We start from the raw sequence: 12940 nt of genomic DNA on the forward strand, positions 1-12940 counted from the left end.
TATTTCAACGGCTAAATTACAAACAACAGTATGCCAATCGTAAATGTTGACCAACACTAATTTAGCAATCATGAAACGGAATCATTTTGGATAATATTGTCTAATTTCCTTTCATATCCAACGTTAAAACAGGTGTACAATCTGCGGCGCTCGGCGGCTTTCGGAGAGAGAAGTGAAAAAGCTTACGGCACCTGGGATTCCCAGGCGGTCTTCCATCCAGGTACTAACCAGGCCCTGCTCTGCTTAGCTTCCGAGATCAGACGAGATCGGGCGGAACCAGAGAGGTATGGCCGTAAGCTGCTTTTTATCTTTTTCCTAATCCTTTATAATGCGTCAATGAATTATGACACGCCAGCCGTTGGCATCTTTGTGTGGGTTAAATAAGGGTATGCAAAGAAGGCTGTGACATCCCATGCCGAAAATTGGATGGACTAGAGAAGACCCGCCCAGGAGTCCCAGCCAATCGGTGAATGGCCATTGCAGTCCCCGCCACCTCAAATGGCCTGACGATGGTATGGACGTAAGCCACCTTTCATCTTCTTCCTATTGCATCTCTTCTACAATGTGAATTTTTTTTTACAATTGTGTAGGTGTACAATCTACGGCGCTGGGCGGCTTTCAGAGAGAGAAGTGAAAAAGCTTACGGCACCTGGGATTCCCAGGCGGTCTTCCATCCAGGTACTAACCAGGCCCTGCTCTGCTTAGCTTCCGAGATCAGACGAGATCGGGCGGAACCAGAGAGGTATGGACGTAAGCTGCTTTTCATCTTTTTCCTAATCCTTTAAAACGTGTCAAAGATAATCAGAAGTTTCTTTTTCTAAAATTGAAGCAGTTCTTAGCATTGGCAAGAGAGGTTCCTAAAGCCTGAAGGTAACTTTACTTTTCTTCACTGGCAATTCTAACATGTTGGGTTAGCACCTGTATTTCAACGGCTAAATTACAAACAACAGTATGCCAATCGTAAATGTTGACCAACACTAATTTAGCAATCATGAAACGGAATGATTTTGGATAATATTGTCTAATTTCCTTTCATATCCAACGTTAAAACAGGTGTACAATCTGCGGCGCTCGGCGGCTTTCGGAGAGAGAAGTGAAAAAGCTTACGGCACCTGGGATTCCCAGGCGGTCTTCCATCCAGGTACTAACCAGGCCCTGCTCTGCTTAGCTTCCGAGATCAGACGAGATCGGGCGGAACCAGAGAGGTATGGACGTAAGCTGCTTTTCATCTTTTTCCTAATCCTTTAAAACGTGTCAAAGATAATCAGAAGTTTCTTTTTCTAAAATTGAAGCAGTTGTTAGCATTGGCAAGAGAGGTTCCTAAAGCCTGAAGGTAACTTTACTTTTCTTCACTGGCAATTCTAACATGTTGGGTTAGCACCTGTATTTCAACGGCTAAATTACAAACAACAGTATGCCAATCGTAAATGTTGACCAACACTAATTTAGCAATCATGAAACGGAATCATTTTGGATAATATTGTCTAATTTCCTTTCATATCCAACGTTAAAACAGGTGTACAATCTGCGGCGCTCGGCGGCTTTCGGAGAGAGAAGTGAAAAAGCTTACGGCACCTGGGATTCCCAGGCGGTCTTCCATCCAGGTACTAACCAGGCCCTGCTCTGCTTAGCTTCCGAGATCAGACGAGATCGGGCGGAACCAGAGAGGTATGGCCGTAAGCTGCTTTTTATCTTTTTCCTAATCCTTTATAATGCGTCAATGAATTATGACACGCCAGCCGTTGGCATCTTTGTGTGGGTTAAATAAGGGTATGCAAAGAAGGCTGTGACATCCCATGCCGAAAATTGGATGGACTAGAGAAGACCCGCCCAGGAGTCCCAGCCAATCGGTGAATGGCCATTGCAGTCCCCGCCACCTCAAATGGCCTGACGATGGTACGGACGTAAGCCACCTTTCATCTTCTTCCTATTGCATCTCTTCTACAATGTGAAATTTTTTTTACAATTGTGTAGGTGTACAATCTACGGCGCTGGGCGGCTTTCAGAGAGAGAAGTGAAAAAGCTTACGGCACCTGGGATTCCCAGGCGGTCTTCCATCCAGGTACTAACCAGGCCCTGCTCTGCTTAGCTTCCGAGATCAGACGAGATCGGGCGGAACCAGAGAGGTATGGACGTAAGCTGCTTTTCATCTTTTTCCTAATCCTTTAAAACGTGTCAAAGATAATCAGAAGTTTCTTTTTCTAAAATTGAAGCAGTTGTTAGCATTGGCAAGAGAGGTTCCTAAAGCCTGAAGGTAACTTTACTTTTCTTCACTGGCAATTCTAACATGTTGGGTTAGCACCTGTATTTCAACGGCTAAATTACAAACAACAGTATGCCAATCGTAAATGTTGACCAACACTAATTTAGCAATCATGAAACGGAATCATTTTGGATAATATTGTCTAATTTCCTTTCATATCCAACGTTAAAACAGGTGTACAATCTGCGGCGCTCGGCGGCTTTCGGAGAGAGAAGTGAAAAAGCTTACGGCACCTGGGATTCCCAGGCGGTCTTCCATCCAGGTACTAACCAGGCCCTGCTCTGCTTAGCTTCCGAGATCAGACGAGATCGGGCGGAACCAGAGAGGTATGGCCGTAAGCTGCTTTTTATCTTTTTCCTAATCCTTTATAATGCGTCAATGAATTATGACACGCCAGCCGTTGGCATCTTTGTGTGGGTTAAATAAGGGTATGCAAAGAAGGCTGTGACATCCCATGCCGAAAATTGGATGGACTAGAGAAGACCCGCCCAGGGGTCCCAGCCAATCGGTGAATGGCCATTGCAGTCCCCGCCACCTCAAATGGCCTGACGATGGTACGGACGTAAGCCACCTTTCATCTTCTTCCTATTGCATCTCTTCTACCATGTGAAATTTTTTTTACAATTGTGTAGGTGTACAATTTACGGCGCTGGGCGGCTTTCGGAGAGAGAAGTGAAAAAGCTTACGGCACCTGGGATTCCCAGGCGGTCTTCCATCCAGGTACTAACCAGGCCCTGCTCTGCTTAGCTTCCGAGATCAGACGAGATCGGGCGGAACCAGAGAGGTATGGACGTAAGCTGTTTTTCATCTTTTTCCTAATCCTTTAAAACGTGTCAAAGATAATCAGAAGTTTCTTTTTCTAAAATTGAAGCAGTTCTTAGCATTGGCAAGAGAGGTTCCTAAAGCCTGAAGGTAACTTTACTTTTCTTCACTGGCAATTCTAACATGTTGGGTTAGCACCTGTATTTCAACGGCTAAATTACAAACAACAGTATGCCAATCGTAAATGTTGACCAACACTAATTTAGCAATCATGAAACGGAATCATTTTGGATAATATTGTCTAATTTCCTTTCATATCCAACGTTAAAACAGGTGTACAATCTGCGGCGCTCGGCGGCTTTCGGAGAGAGAAGTGAAAAAGCTTACGGCACCTGGGATTCCCAGGCGGTCTTCCATCCAGGTACTAACCAGGCCCTGCTCTGCTTAGCTTCCGAGATCAGACGAGATCGGGCGGAACCAGAGAGGTATGGCCGTAAGCTGCTTTTTATCTTTTTCCTAATCCTTTATAATGCGTCAATGAATTATGACACGCCAGCCGTTGGCATCTTTGTGTGGGTTAAATAAGGGTATGCAAAGAAGGCTGTGACATCCCATGCCGAAAATTGGATGGACTAGAGAAGACCCGCCCAGGAGTCCCAGCCAATCGGTGAATGGCCATTGCAGTCCCCGCCACCTCAAATGGCCTGACGATGGTATGGACGTAAGCCACCTTTCATCTTCTTCCTATTGCATCTCTTCTACAATGTGAATTTTTTTTTACAATTGTGTAGGTGTACAATCTACGGCGCTGGGCGGCTTTCAGAGAGAGAAGTGAAAAAGCTTACGGCACCTGGGATTCCCAGGCGGTCTTCCATCCAGGTACTAACCAGGCCCTGCTCTGCTTAGCTTCCGAGATCAGACGAGATCGGGCGGAACCAGAGAGGTATGGACGTAAGCTGCTTTTCATCTTTTTCCTAATCCTTTAAAACGTGTCAAAGATAATCAGAAGTTTCTTTTTCTAAAATTGAAGCAGTTGTTAGCATTGGCAAGAGAGGTTCCTAAAGCCTGAAGGTAACTTTACTTTTCTTCACTGGCAATTCTAACATGTTGGGTTAGCACCTGTATTTCAACGGCTAAATTACAAACAACAGTATGCCAATCGTAAATGTTGACCAACACTAATTTAGCAATCATGAAACGGAATCATTTTGGATAATATTGTCTAATTTCCTTTCATATCCAACGTTAAAACAGGTGTACAATCTGCGGCGCTCGGCGGCTTTCGGAGAGAGAAGTGAAAAAGCTTACGGCACCTGGGATTCCCAGGCGGTCTTCCATCCAGGTACTAACCAGTCCCTGCTCTGCTTAGCTTCCGAGATCAGACGAGATCGGGCGGAACCAGAGAGGTATGGCCGTAAGCTGCTTTTTATCTTTTTCCTAATCCTTTATAATGCGTCAATGAATTATGACACGCCAGCCGTTGGCATCTTTGTGTGGGTTAAATAAGGGTATGCAAAGAAGGCTGTGACATCCCATGCCGAAAATTGGATGGACTAGAGAAGACCCGCCCAGGAGTCCCAGCCAATCGGTGAATGGCCATTGCAGTCCCCGCCACCTCAAATGGCCTGACGATGGTATGGACGTAAGCCACCTTTCATCTTCTTCCTATTGCATCTCTTCTACAATGTGAATTTTTTTTTACAATTGTGTAGGTGTACAATCTACGGCGCTGGGCGGCTTTCAGAGAGAGAAGTGAAAAAGCTTACGGCACCTGGGATTCCCAGGCGGTCTTCCATCCAGGTACTAACCAGGCCCTGCTCTGCTTAGCTTCCGAGATCAGACGAGATCGGGCGGAACCAGAGAGGTATGGACGTAAGCTGCTTTTCATCTTTTTCCTAATCCTCTAAAACGTGTCAAAGATAATCAGAAGTTTCTTTTTCTAAAATTGAAGCAGTTCTTAGCATTGGCAAGAGAGGTTCCTAAAGCCTGAAGGTAACTTTACTTTTCTTCACTGGCAATTCTAACATGTTGGGTTAGCACCTGTATTTCAACGGCTAAATTACAAACAACAGTATGCCAATCGTAAATGTTGACCAACACTAATTTAGCAATCATGAAACGGAATGATTTTGGATAATATTGTCTAATTTCCTTTCATATCCAACGTTAAAACAGGTGTACAATCTGCGGCGCTCGGCGGCTTTCGGAGAGAGAAGTGAAAAAGCTTACGGCACCTGGGATTCCCAGGCGGTCTTCCATCCAGGTACTAACCAGGCCCTGCTCTGCTTAGCTTCCGAGATCAGACGAGATCGGGCGGAACCAGAGAGGTATGGACGTAAGCTGCTTTTCATCTTTTTCCTAATCCTTTAAAACGTGTCAAAGATAATCAGAAGTTTCTTTTTCTAAAATTGAAGCAGTTGTTAGCATTGGCAAGAGAGGTTCCTAAAGCCTGAAGGTAACTTTACTTTTCTTCACTGGCAATTCTAACATGTTGGGTTAGCACCTGTATTTCAACGGCTAAATTACAAACAACAGTATGCCAATCGTAAATGTTGACCAACACTAATTTAGCAATCATGAAACGGAATCATTTTGGATAATATTGTCTAATTTCCTTTCATATCCAACGTTAAAACAGGTGTACAATCTGCGGCGCTCGGCGGCTTTCGGAGAGAGAAGTGAAAAAGCTTACGGCACCTGGGATTCCCAGGCGGTCTTCCATCCAGGTACTAACCAGGCCCTGCTCTGCTTAGCTTCCGAGATCAGACGAGATCGGGCGGAACCAGAGAGGTATGGCCGTAAGCTGCTTTTTATCTTTTTCCTAATCCTTTATAATGCGTCAATGAATTATGACACGCCAGCCGTTGGCATCTTTGTGTGGGTTAAATAAGGGTATGCAAAGAAGGCTGTGACATCCCATGCCGAAAATTGGATGGACTAGAGAAGACCCGCCCAGGAGTCCCAGCCAATCGGTGAATGGCCATTGCAGTCCCCGCCACCTCAAATGGCCTGACGATGGTATGGACGTAAGCCACCTTTCATCTTCTTCCTATTGCATCTCTTCTACAATGTGAATTTTTTTTTACAATTGTGTAGGTGTACAATCTACGGCGCTGGGCGGCTTTCAGAGAGAGAAGTGAAAAAGCTTACGGCACCTGGGATTCCCAGGCGGTCTTCCATCCAGGTACTAACCAGGCCCTGCTCTGCTTAGCTTCCGAGATCAGACGAGATCGGGCGGAACCAGAGAGGTATGGACGTAAGCTGCTTTTCATCTTTTTCCTAATCCTTTAAAACGTGTCAAAGATAATCAGAAGTTTCTTTTTCTAAAATTGAAGCAGTTCTTAGCATTGGCAAGAGAGGTTCCTAAAGCCTGAAGGTAACTTTACTTTTCTTCACTGGCAATTCTAACATGTTGGGTTAGCACCTGTATTTCAACGGCTAAATTACAAACAACAGTATGCCAATCGTAAATGTTGACCAACACTAATTTAGCAATCATGAAACGGAATGATTTTGGATAATATTGTCTAATTTCCTTTCATATCCAACGTTAAAACAGGTGTACAATCTGCGGCGCTCGGCGGCTTTCGGAGAGAGAAGTGAAAAAGCTTACGGCACCTGGGATTCCCAGGCGGTCTTCCATCCAGGTACTAACCAGGCCCTGCTCTGCTTAGCTTCCGAGATCAGACGAGATCGGGCGGAACCAGAGAGGTATGGACGTAAGCTGCTTTTCATCTTTTTCCTAATCCTTTAAAACGTGTCAAAGATAATCAGAAGTTTCTTTTTCTAAAATTGAAGCAGTTGTTAGCATTGGCAAGAGAGGTTCCTAAAGCCTGAAGGTAACTTTACTTTTCTTCACTGGCAATTCTAACATGTTGGGTTAGCACCTGTATTTCAACGGCTAAATTACAAACAACAGTATGCCAATCGTAAATGTTGACCAACACTAATTTAGCAATCATGAAACGGAATCATTTTGGATAATATTGTCTAATTTCCTTTCATATCCAACGTTAAAACAGGTGTACAATCTGCGGCGCTCGGCGGCTTTCGGAGAGAGAAGTGAAAAAGCTTACGGCACCTGGGATTCCCAGGCGGTCTTCCATCCAGGTACTAACCAGGCCCTGCTCTGCTTAGCTTCCGAGATCAGACGAGATCGGGCGGAACCAGAGAGGTATGGCCGTAAGCTGCTTTTTATCTTTTTCCTAATCCTTTATAATGCGTCAATGAATTATGACACGCCAGCCGTTGGCATCTTTGTGTGGGTTAAATAAGGGTATGCAAAGAAGGCTGTGACATCCCATGCCGAAAATTGGATGGACTAGAGAAGACCCGCCCAGGAGTCCCAGCCAATCGGTGAATGGCCATTGCAGTCCCCGCCACCTCAAATGGCCTGACGATGGTACGGACGTAAGCCACCTTTCATCTTCTTCCTATTGCATCTCTTCTACAATGTGAAATTTTTTTTACAATTGTGTAGGTGTACAATCTACGGCGCTGGGCGGCTTTCAGAGAGAGAAGTGAAAAAGCTTACGGCACCTGGGATTCCCAGGCGGTCTTCCATCCAGGTACTAACCAGGCCCTGCTCTGCTTAGCTTCCGAGATCAGACGAGATCGGGCGGAACCAGAGAGGTATGGACGTAAGCTGCTTTTCATCTTTTTCCTAATCCTTTAAAACGTGTCAAAGATAATCAGAAGTTTCTTTTTCTAAAATTGAAGCAGTTGTTAGCATTGGCAAGAGAGGTTCCTAAAGCCTGAAGGTAACTTTACTTTTCTTCACTGGCAATTCTAACATGTTGGGTTAGCACCTGTATTTCAACGGCTAAATTACAAACAACAGTATGCCAATCGTAAATGTTGACCAACACTAATTTAGCAATCATGAAACGGAATCATTTTGGATAATATTGTCTAATTTCCTTTCATATCCAACGTTAAAACAGGTGTACAATCTGCGGCGCTCGGCGGCTTTCGGAGAGAGAAGTGAAAAAGCTTACGGCACCTGGGATTCCCAGGCGGTCTTCCATCCAGGTACTAACCAGGCCCTGCTCTGCTTAGCTTCCGAGATCAGACGAGATCGGGCGGAACCAGAGAGGTATGGCCGTAAGCTGCTTTTTATCTTTTTCCTAATCCTTTATAATGCGTCAATGAATTATGACACGCCAGCCGTTGGCATCTTTGTGTGGGTTAAATAAGGGTATGCAAAGAAGGCTGTGACATCCCATGCCGAAAATTGGATGGACTAGAGAAGACCCGCCCAGGGGTCCCAGCCAATCGGTGAATGGCCATTGCAGTCCCCGCCACCTCAAATGGCCTGACGATGGTACGGACGTAAGCCACCTTTCATCTTCTTCCTATTGCATCTCTTCTACCATGTGAAATTTTTTTTACAATTGTGTAGGTGTACAATTTACGGCGCTGGGCGGCTTTCGGAGAGAGAAGTGAAAAAGCTTACGGCACCTGGGATTCCCAGGCGGTCTTCCATCCAGGTACTAACCAGGCCCTGCTCTGCTTAGCTTCCGAGATCAGACGAGATCGGGCGGAACCAGAGAGGTATGGACGTAAGCTGTTTTTCATCTTTTTCCTAATCCTTTAAAACGTGTCAAAGATAATCAGAAGTTTCTTTTTCTAAAATTGAAGCAGTTGTTAGCATTGGCAAGAGAGGTTCCTAAAGCCTGAAGGTAACTTTACTTTTCTTCACTGGCAATTCTAACATGTTGGGTTAGCACCTGTATTTCAACGGCTAAATTACAAACAACAGTATGCCAATCGTAAATGTTGACCAACACTAATTTAGCAATCATGAAACGGAATCATTTTGGATAATATTGTCTAATTTCCTTTCATATCCAACGTTAAAACAGGTGTACAATCTGCGGCGCTCGGCGGCTTTCGGAGAGAGAAGTGAAAAAGCTTACGGCACCTGGGATTCCCAGGCGGTCTTCCATCCAGGTACTAACCAGGCCCTGCTCTGCTTAGCTTCCGAGATCAGACGAGATCGGGCGGAACCAGAGAGGTATGGCCGTAAGCTGCTTTTTATCTTTTTCCTAATCCTTTATAATGCGTCAATGAATTATGACACGCCAGCCGTTGGCATCTTTGTGTGGGTTAAATAAGGGTATGCAAAGAAGGCTGTGACATCCCATGCCGAAAATTGGATGGACTAGAGAAGACCCGCCCAGGAGTCCCAGCCAATCGGTGAATGGCCATTGCAGTCCCCGCCACCTCAAATGGCCTGACGATGGTATGGACGTAAGCCACCTTTCATCTTCTTCCTATTGCATCTCTTCTACAATGTGAATTTTTTTTTACAATTGTGTAGGTGTACAATCTACGGCGCTGGGCGGCTTTCAGAGAGAGAAGTGAAAAAGCTTACGGCACCTGGGATTCCCAGGCGGTCTTCCATCCAGGTACTAACCAGGCCCTGCTCTGCTTAGCTTCCGAGATCAGACGAGATCGGGCGGAACCAGAGAGGTATGGACGTAAGCTGCTTTTCATCTTTTTCCTAATCCTTTAAAACGTGTCAAAGATAATCAGAAGTTTCTTTTTCTAAAATTGAAGCAGTTCTTAGCATTGGCAAGAGAGGTTCCTAAAGCCTGAAGGTAACTTTACTTTTCTTCACTGGCAATTCTAACATGTTGGGTTAGCACCTGTATTTCAACGGCTAAATTACAAACAACAGTATGCCAATCGTAAATGTTGACCAACACTAATTTAGCAATCATGAAACGGAATGATTTTGGATAATATTGTCTAATTTCCTTTCATATCCAACGTTAAAACAGGTGTACAATCTGCGGCGCTCGGCGGCTTTCGGAGAGAGAAGTGAAAAAGCTTACGGCACCTGGGATTCCCAGGCGGTCTTCCATCCAGGTACTAACCAGGCCCTGCTCTGCTTAGCTTCCGAGATCAGACGAGATCGGGCGGAACCAGAGAGGTATGGACGTAAGCTGCTTTTCATCTTTTTCCTAATCCTTTAAAACGTGTCAAAGATAATCAGAAGTTTCTTTTTCTAAAATTGAAGCAGTTGTTAGCATTGGCAAGAGAGGTTCCTAAAGCCTGAAGGTAACTTTACTTTTCTTCACTGGCAATTCTAACATGTTGGGTTAGCACCTGTATTTCAACGGCTAAATTACAAACAACAGTATGCCAATCGTAAATGTTGACCAACACTAATTTAGCAATCATGAAACGGAATCATTTTGGATAATATTGTCTAATTTCCTTTCATATCCAACGTTAAAACAGGTGTACAATCTGCGGCGCTCGGCGGCTTTCGGAGAGAGAAGTGAAAAAGCTTACGGCACCTGGGATTCCCAGGCGGTGTTCCATCCAGGTACTAACCAGGCCCTGCTCTGCTTAGCTTCCGAGATCAGACGAGATCGGGCGGAACCAGAGAGGTATGGCCGTAAGCTGCTTTTTATCTTTTTCCTAATCCTTTATAATGCGTCAATGAATTATGACACGCCAGCCGTTGGCATCTTTGTGTGGGTTAAATAAGGGTATGCAAAGAAGGCTGTGACATCCCATGCCGAAAATTGGATGGACTAGAGAAGACCCGCCCAGGAGTCCCAGCCAATCGGTGAATGGCCATTGCAGTCCCCGCCACCTCAAATGGCCTGACGATGGTACGGACGTAAGCCACCTTTCATCTTCTTCCTATTGCATCTCTTCTACAATGTGAAATTTTTTTTACAATTGTGTAGGTGTACAATCTACGGCGCTGGGCGGCTTTCAGAGAGAGAAGTGAAAAAGCTTACGGCACCTGGGATTCCCAGGCGGTCTTCCATCCAGGTACTAACCAGGCCCTGCTCTGCTTAGCTTCCGAGATCAGACGAGATCGGGCGGAACCAGAGAGGTATGGACGTAAGCTGCTTTTCATCTTTTTCCTAATCCTTTAAAACGTGTCAAAGATAATCAGAAGTTTCTTTTTCTAAAATTGAAGCAGTTGTTAGCATTGGCAAGAGAGGTTCCTAAAGCCTGAAGGTAACTTTACTTTTCTTCACTGGCAATTCTAACATGTTGGGTTAGCACCTGTATTTCAACGGCTAAATTACAAACAACAGTATGCCAATCGTAAATGTTGACCAACACTAATTTAGCAATCATGAAACGGAATCATTTTGGATAATATTGTCTAATTTCCTTTCATATCCAACGTTAAAACAGGTGTACAATCTGCGGCGCTCGGCGGCTTTCGGAGAGAGAAGTGAAAAAGCTTACGGCACCTGGGATTCCCAGGCGGTCTTCCATCCAGGTACTAACCAGGCCCTGCTCTGCTTAGCTTCCGAGATCAGACGAGATCGGGCGGAACCAGAGAGGTATGGCCGTAAGCTGCTTTTTATCTTTTTCCTAATCCTTTATAATGCGTCAATGAATTATGACACGCCAGCCGTTGGCATCTTTGTGTGGGTTAAATAAGGGTATGCAAAGAAGGCTGTGACATCCCATGCCGAAAATTGGATGGACTAGAGAAGACCCGCCCAGGAGTCCCAGCCAATCGGTGAATGGCCATTGCAGTCCCCGCCACCTCAAATGGCCTGACGATGGTATGGACGTAAGCCACCTTTCATCTTCTTCCTATTGCATCTCTTCTACAATGTGAATTTTTTTTTACAATTGTGTAGGTGTACAATCTACGGCGCTGGGCGGCTTTCAGAGAGAGAAGTGAAAAAGCTTACGGCACCTGGGATTCCCAGGCGGTCTTCCATCCAGGTACTAACCAGGCCCTGCTCTGCTTAGCTTCCGAGATCAGACGAGATCGGGCGGAACCAGAGAGGTATGGACGTAAGCTGCTTTTCATCTTTTTCCTAATCCTTTAAAACGTGTCAAAGATAATCAGAAGTTTCTTTTTCTAAAATTGAAGCAGTTGTTAGCATTGGCAAGAGAGGTTCCTAAAGCCTGAAGGTAACTTTACTTTTCTTCACTGGCAATTCTAACATGTTGGGTTAGCACCTGTATTTCAACGGCTAAATTACAAACAACAGTATGCCAATCGTAAATGTTGACCAACACTAATTTAGCAATCATGAAACGGAATCATTTTGGATAATATTGTCTAATTTCCTTTCATATCCAACGTTAAAACAGGTGTACAATCTGCGGCGCTCGGCGGCTTTCGGAGAGAGAAGTGAAAAAGCTTACGGCACCTGGGATTCCCAGGCGGTCTTCCATCCAGGTACTAACCAGTCCCTGCTCTGCTTAGCTTCCGAGATCAGACGAGATCGGGCGGAACCAGAGAGGTATGGACGTAAGCTGCTTTTCATCTTTTTCCTAATCCTTTAAAACGTGTCAAAGATAATCAGAAGTTTCTTTTTCTAAAATTGAAGCAGTTGTTAGCATTGGCAAGAGAGGTTCCTAAAGCCTGAAGGTAACTTTACTTTTCTTCACTGGCAATTCTAACATGTTGGGTTAGCACCTGTATTTCAACGGCTAAATTACAAACAACAGTATGCCAATCGTAAATGTTGACCAACACTAATTTAGCAATCATGAAACGGAATCATTTTGGATAATATTGTCTAATTTCCTTTCATATCCAACGTTAAAACAGGTGTACAATCTGCGGCGCTCGGCGGCTTTCGGAGAGAGAAGTGAAAAAGCTTACGGCACCTGGGATTCCCAGGCGGTCTTCCATCCAGGTACTAACCAGGCCCTGCTCTGCTTAGCTTCCGAGATCAGACGAGATCGGGCGGAACCAGAGAGGTATGGCCGTAAGCTGCTTTTTATCTTTTTCCTAATCCTTTATAATGCGTCAATGAATTATGACACGCCAGCCGTTGGCATCTTTGTGTGGGTTAAATAAGGGTATGCAAAGAAGGCTGTGACATCCCATGCCGAAAATTGGATGGACTAGAGAAGACCCGCCCAGGAGTCCCAGCCAATCGGTGAATGGCCATTGCAGTCCCCGCCACC

General features: G+C 45.0%; 28 non-coding genes across 28 annotated transcripts; all 28 read right to left on the reverse strand.

Annotated features, from left to right (window-relative positions):
• Positions 1-179: 179 nt before the first annotated feature.
• Positions 180-298, reverse strand: LOC134111666 (5S ribosomal RNA). Its single transcript, XR_009945010.1, has one exon. It is a non-coding gene; the product is annotated as a 5S ribosomal RNA (ribosomal RNA).
• A 339-nt stretch (positions 299-637) lies between these two features.
• Positions 638-756, reverse strand: LOC134111293 (5S ribosomal RNA). Its single transcript, XR_009944676.1, has one exon. It is a non-coding gene; the product is annotated as a 5S ribosomal RNA (ribosomal RNA).
• A 344-nt stretch (positions 757-1100) lies between these two features.
• Positions 1101-1219, reverse strand: LOC134111294 (5S ribosomal RNA). The gene has a single exon (XR_009944677.1). It is a non-coding gene; the product is annotated as a 5S ribosomal RNA (ribosomal RNA).
• A 344-nt stretch (positions 1220-1563) lies between these two features.
• On the reverse strand, positions 1564-1682 carry LOC134111667 (5S ribosomal RNA). The gene has a single exon (XR_009945011.1). It is a non-coding gene; the product is annotated as a 5S ribosomal RNA (ribosomal RNA).
• Positions 1683-2021: 339 nt separating this feature from the next.
• On the reverse strand, positions 2022-2140 carry LOC134111295 (5S ribosomal RNA). The gene has a single exon (XR_009944678.1). It is a non-coding gene; the product is annotated as a 5S ribosomal RNA (ribosomal RNA).
• A 344-nt stretch (positions 2141-2484) lies between these two features.
• LOC134111668 (5S ribosomal RNA) lies at positions 2485-2603 on the reverse strand. The gene has a single exon (XR_009945012.1). It is a non-coding gene; the product is annotated as a 5S ribosomal RNA (ribosomal RNA).
• A 339-nt stretch (positions 2604-2942) lies between these two features.
• LOC134111296 (5S ribosomal RNA) lies at positions 2943-3061 on the reverse strand. The gene has a single exon (XR_009944679.1). It is a non-coding gene; the product is annotated as a 5S ribosomal RNA (ribosomal RNA).
• Positions 3062-3405: 344 nt separating this feature from the next.
• Positions 3406-3524, reverse strand: LOC134111669 (5S ribosomal RNA). The gene has a single exon (XR_009945013.1). It is a non-coding gene; the product is annotated as a 5S ribosomal RNA (ribosomal RNA).
• A 339-nt stretch (positions 3525-3863) lies between these two features.
• LOC134111298 (5S ribosomal RNA) lies at positions 3864-3982 on the reverse strand. Its single transcript, XR_009944681.1, has one exon. It is a non-coding gene; the product is annotated as a 5S ribosomal RNA (ribosomal RNA).
• Positions 3983-4326: 344 nt separating this feature from the next.
• On the reverse strand, positions 4327-4445 carry LOC134111404 (5S ribosomal RNA). Its single transcript, XR_009944787.1, has one exon. It is a non-coding gene; the product is annotated as a 5S ribosomal RNA (ribosomal RNA).
• A 339-nt stretch (positions 4446-4784) lies between these two features.
• Positions 4785-4903, reverse strand: LOC134111299 (5S ribosomal RNA). The gene has a single exon (XR_009944682.1). It is a non-coding gene; the product is annotated as a 5S ribosomal RNA (ribosomal RNA).
• Positions 4904-5247: 344 nt separating this feature from the next.
• LOC134111300 (5S ribosomal RNA) lies at positions 5248-5366 on the reverse strand. The gene has a single exon (XR_009944683.1). It is a non-coding gene; the product is annotated as a 5S ribosomal RNA (ribosomal RNA).
• Positions 5367-5710: 344 nt separating this feature from the next.
• On the reverse strand, positions 5711-5829 carry LOC134111670 (5S ribosomal RNA). The gene has a single exon (XR_009945014.1). It is a non-coding gene; the product is annotated as a 5S ribosomal RNA (ribosomal RNA).
• Positions 5830-6168: 339 nt separating this feature from the next.
• On the reverse strand, positions 6169-6287 carry LOC134111301 (5S ribosomal RNA). The gene has a single exon (XR_009944684.1). It is a non-coding gene; the product is annotated as a 5S ribosomal RNA (ribosomal RNA).
• A 344-nt stretch (positions 6288-6631) lies between these two features.
• On the reverse strand, positions 6632-6750 carry LOC134111302 (5S ribosomal RNA). Its single transcript, XR_009944685.1, has one exon. It is a non-coding gene; the product is annotated as a 5S ribosomal RNA (ribosomal RNA).
• A 344-nt stretch (positions 6751-7094) lies between these two features.
• LOC134111671 (5S ribosomal RNA) lies at positions 7095-7213 on the reverse strand. Its single transcript, XR_009945015.1, has one exon. It is a non-coding gene; the product is annotated as a 5S ribosomal RNA (ribosomal RNA).
• A 339-nt stretch (positions 7214-7552) lies between these two features.
• On the reverse strand, positions 7553-7671 carry LOC134111303 (5S ribosomal RNA). The gene has a single exon (XR_009944686.1). It is a non-coding gene; the product is annotated as a 5S ribosomal RNA (ribosomal RNA).
• A 344-nt stretch (positions 7672-8015) lies between these two features.
• On the reverse strand, positions 8016-8134 carry LOC134111672 (5S ribosomal RNA). Its single transcript, XR_009945016.1, has one exon. It is a non-coding gene; the product is annotated as a 5S ribosomal RNA (ribosomal RNA).
• Positions 8135-8473: 339 nt separating this feature from the next.
• LOC134111304 (5S ribosomal RNA) lies at positions 8474-8592 on the reverse strand. Its single transcript, XR_009944687.1, has one exon. It is a non-coding gene; the product is annotated as a 5S ribosomal RNA (ribosomal RNA).
• A 344-nt stretch (positions 8593-8936) lies between these two features.
• LOC134111673 (5S ribosomal RNA) lies at positions 8937-9055 on the reverse strand. The gene has a single exon (XR_009945017.1). It is a non-coding gene; the product is annotated as a 5S ribosomal RNA (ribosomal RNA).
• A 339-nt stretch (positions 9056-9394) lies between these two features.
• Positions 9395-9513, reverse strand: LOC134111305 (5S ribosomal RNA). Its single transcript, XR_009944688.1, has one exon. It is a non-coding gene; the product is annotated as a 5S ribosomal RNA (ribosomal RNA).
• Positions 9514-9857: 344 nt separating this feature from the next.
• On the reverse strand, positions 9858-9976 carry LOC134111306 (5S ribosomal RNA). The gene has a single exon (XR_009944689.1). It is a non-coding gene; the product is annotated as a 5S ribosomal RNA (ribosomal RNA).
• A 344-nt stretch (positions 9977-10320) lies between these two features.
• On the reverse strand, positions 10321-10439 carry LOC134111174 (5S ribosomal RNA). Its single transcript, XR_009944557.1, has one exon. It is a non-coding gene; the product is annotated as a 5S ribosomal RNA (ribosomal RNA).
• Positions 10440-10778: 339 nt separating this feature from the next.
• Positions 10779-10897, reverse strand: LOC134111307 (5S ribosomal RNA). Its single transcript, XR_009944690.1, has one exon. It is a non-coding gene; the product is annotated as a 5S ribosomal RNA (ribosomal RNA).
• Positions 10898-11241: 344 nt separating this feature from the next.
• On the reverse strand, positions 11242-11360 carry LOC134111674 (5S ribosomal RNA). The gene has a single exon (XR_009945018.1). It is a non-coding gene; the product is annotated as a 5S ribosomal RNA (ribosomal RNA).
• Positions 11361-11699: 339 nt separating this feature from the next.
• LOC134111309 (5S ribosomal RNA) lies at positions 11700-11818 on the reverse strand. The gene has a single exon (XR_009944692.1). It is a non-coding gene; the product is annotated as a 5S ribosomal RNA (ribosomal RNA).
• A 344-nt stretch (positions 11819-12162) lies between these two features.
• On the reverse strand, positions 12163-12281 carry LOC134111443 (5S ribosomal RNA). The gene has a single exon (XR_009944826.1). It is a non-coding gene; the product is annotated as a 5S ribosomal RNA (ribosomal RNA).
• Positions 12282-12625: 344 nt separating this feature from the next.
• Positions 12626-12744, reverse strand: LOC134111675 (5S ribosomal RNA). Its single transcript, XR_009945019.1, has one exon. It is a non-coding gene; the product is annotated as a 5S ribosomal RNA (ribosomal RNA).
• Between the last annotated feature and the right edge of the window lie 196 nt (positions 12745-12940).

Source organism: Pungitius pungitius, unplaced genomic scaffold, assembly GCF_949316345.1.
Source record: "Pungitius pungitius unplaced genomic scaffold, fPunPun2.1 scaffold_29, whole genome shotgun sequence".
NCBI classification, from domain to species: Eukaryota; Metazoa; Chordata; class Actinopteri; order Perciformes; family Gasterosteidae; genus Pungitius; species Pungitius pungitius.